The 3,652-nt window shown below is 34.5% G+C and overlaps 1 long non-coding RNA gene across 1 annotated transcript; it reads left to right on the forward strand.

The window, feature by feature from the left end:
- The first annotated feature begins 237 nt into the window (after positions 1-237).
- On the forward strand, positions 238-2,262 carry LOC145131869 (uncharacterized). Its single transcript, XR_013717832.1, has 2 exons — positions 238-557; positions 678-2,262. It is a non-coding gene; the product is annotated as an uncharacterized LOC145131869 (long non-coding RNA).
- The last annotated feature ends 1,390 nt before the right edge of the window (positions 2,263-3,652 follow it).

A 3,652-nucleotide genomic window follows, 5' to 3' on the forward strand; every position in this document is an offset into this window, starting at 1 on the left:
AAAGCATTTCTAACGGGGAAAAGAATACATTATCTTGAACATGCAAGAAACCATAAACCTTATGTTAATATGAACCAACAAACCAACATGGAATCAAAGAAGCACACATCAGATATATATATATATATATATATATATATATATATATATATATATATATATATATATATATATAAACATTATTTTTCTGGTGCCGGTCAAATCAAATTCGCGGCCTTCTATAGACGCCACATCACCTATCTCTTTGGCAGACACAATGATCCATAACGTCGTTTCATAGTTCCGCACCATCTCATCCATTTAAGTGAAAACCGTTGCACTCTCCACATATATCCATTAACCGTCGGACGTGAACCTCTTCTCTTTTCTTTTCCCTCATACGACACATACCCTTGGTTCCACGCTTCCAAAAGGCACGTATTTTGGGAGACATTGCTTGGCATACAATCACTCATAATCTCCCATTTTCTTTCTCCATCTCTTGAGATTACGGTGGTCGGCTATGGAGATCTTAGAGGATTCAACAAAAGGCAAGAACAGATTGCGTCTAATAAGAGGTTTTTCGTATCAAATATTTGGATGAAAATTAAAACCTCTCCTTGTTATGATTTGTCGATTGAATTATAGTATCGTTCTTTTCCATTTATAATATGTTATTCTTTCTTTTTCATTTATAGGAATTTAGCAATTTCCTTACGAAATTGAGAAACGATTGTCTTGATGAAGCAGCTATTTCGTCAAACCCTCTTCTTTTTCTACCACTTCTTGTTCCTTTATTTCTGGTTTGTATACAATCTCAAACGTTGAAGTTTCCCAATCGTCATCAGAAATGGCGCCTCTTTTACATGGCGAATTTTGGTGAAGGCGTGGAATTTCCATCCCTCTTTCTTTCTCCACAAACACATGGTCGATGGATGTTGCTGGTGTATCCTTTGTTGATGGGTTCGATTGGAAATCTTAATCTCAACTTATAATCACTAGGCTCTCGATTTGGTGGATAATTTCAAAAGGTATGTAACACTCTTGATCTTCTCCTAAAACATGTATGTTCTGTGATTTTTGGGTTCTAATTTTTCTATGGTCGCATCCCATGTTCAATAAAACACGCAAATCTTGCGCTATTTCGAAGTCCATAAATTTACTTATTATTTGGTTTGAGTTGCTTGTTCTCATAATTGATGAAGCTTCTTCATGTATCTTAAATACACAAAACAAGTGTCAAATGGTGTCAGTTTCCTATCTCCGTTCTCTGTGCCAGGTATATAACATCTCATTTAGTTTATAAGCCAACGTAAAAAATCATAGATAGATAGTCAAAGCGCTACCAACTGATCGATGAAATGCCTGAGAGAAATATTATGACATAGAAAACTATAATTTCCTGGTATGTTAGTTTTCGTGAATGAGTTTGATATCATCTTTAAACTAAAAATGTGCTGTCAATTAAGTTCTGGTTGTGAGGAAGGGGAAAGCAACTGACGTGAAATTACAATTTTATGTTTTCTGGGTTTAGTTTATTCGTCAAGTTCCAGGGTTTTTGAATTTCAAATTAAATTTTGTGTTCTCCTTTTGCTATTGGAGATAAAATCTTGGTTGTAATTACAAGAGAATGAAGGAAAGAAATCAAGAAAAACAATATTAAATACTCTGTAGGATTTTAACTACTTGAACGATAAGGAAGCAAAGCGACTAAAGTGAAATGTTTTTTAGGTATATTGTTTTGTTAATTTTGGTTGATGTATTAATATGCTTATTGTGTTTTAGGTATAAAATATTTTGGGTAATCAAGCATGGTTTTGAGTTTGCAGGTACAATTAGAGGTCAACTTCTTTTCGTCTAGATTCTGAGTTACATTCCTAGGCTATTTTCTCTGGTTAGACTCACAAACCACACGTTTTGGCTTTGTTTTAATTTTTTGATTTTTGTGCAGAGAACCACAATGAGATTTTCGTCCCTATTTGCAATAATCTTACAAGTTTTTCAGTTAAAGTTAAACTATAAACATATTTTGTAAGTTTTTTTTTAGATTTTGCAAAACTGTTTTCTTCTTTATGTTTCTTTTAAAAGTGAGCTTTGGTATCTTTATTTTTATTTTTGATTGTTTACGACCATTGCTGTCAAGTTTATCAAACAGGGCTAAAATATTGTCTTTTGATCTTTTTAGCAGTTGATGTCTGGATCTAATTTGAAACAGTTTCTGACTTTGATGAGAATTTTGATATTTTGCAATTTCATGAGTATATATAGCGGGTGGATTTCTAATTGTTAGTATTAGTCAGAAATGATACAACAACCGTTGGTGTTCTTGCTCATATTCTTGATCTTCAGGATGTAGCATATAACCATACATGACTAAATTTTCAAGCAACATGAAAATCGTCAAAGTTCCAATTGTTCTATTTGAAATCAATAGTTTTTCTTATTTTATGCAATCTTTGTATTTTATTAAGACATGTCTACAAGGACAAATTTCTTTGTGATGCTATTTGAATAAGACACGTCAAAACAAAAAAAAAATGCTTTCTACCGGCATACCAATCTACATTAGAGTTGCATGGATTTTTTTCTATGGATAACCACATTATCTTAAGATGATTATAACATCACCTAAGTACATACAATTGAAAAAAATAAAGAAAACTAATGGATATCGCTCGGTTAATTCTTTGAAATACCCAAATTACCCTTTGTGGGCCGTGCTTAGCACGGTCTTTTAACGTTTCATGTATGACGCATTGCTTCTCCTTTTCCGCTTCACTTGCATTTTGAGATATCCGGCGATTCCCGATTCCCCCAACTAGACGTACCAGTTCATCACCAACAATAAGTCGAACGATGCCGTAACACACAACATAAAAAAAAACCATAAACATGCAACCACAAACAACTTAAACTAATTATTAAACCTTATTTTTAATCACTAAATTTTGGGCACTCTCTCAATTTTCGCCTAGCTTTGACGTGTTTAAACGGTGTGTGTTTCGTGTCTTCATATTGGTGCATGGCCACAACAAACGGGTCGCATTCGTGTATGTTGTTTATAACAAAGTTATAAATACCATTGAATTCAAGACATTTAACCCTCATATCTCGATATTTCGCACATATTTCATCAAGACTACGACTTTGGTAACTCATTAAATCATGGAAAACGTTTCCAACTTTTACCCAAAAATTAGGAGGCGTTACAAGGTCTTCTGAAGCCGCTACCCATGCTCGTGCTAAGTTCTCTTCTTCATTTTCTGACCAACTCATCCTTTTAGGAGCCATTGGTTTTGAAAGAATGCAAAAGAAGTGTGAGATTGTGTGAGAAAAGAAAGAAGAAATTGTGTGAGTATGTTTAATAGAAAGTGTGATATTCATATAACAAGTAAAAGTGTTGTATTTATAGGTAAATAAATTGGTTAATTTTTTTTAATACAAAGTAGCCGTTGAACGGCTATAAAATTGGTCAAAACGATTGCTTCGATTTAATTGGGCGTTTAAATCCGTTGTAGCCAACACGAAGAAGCACGAGAACGGCCAACCGCGAAACAACGGGGTGGTGTGCACGCCCGTTGTTTGTGGCCAGCTCAACCACGAGCTTGGTCGTTGTATGTATACCACTCGGCCTTAGCCAAGAGGCGATTCATGGGCCGTGCTTAGCACGTAC

This window comes from Lactuca virosa, chromosome 1 (genome assembly GCF_052849685.1).
Source record: "Lactuca virosa cultivar CGN04683 chromosome 1, Lactuca_virosa_CGN04683_v6, whole genome shotgun sequence".
Classification (NCBI taxonomy): Eukaryota; Viridiplantae; Streptophyta; class Magnoliopsida; order Asterales; family Asteraceae; genus Lactuca; species Lactuca virosa.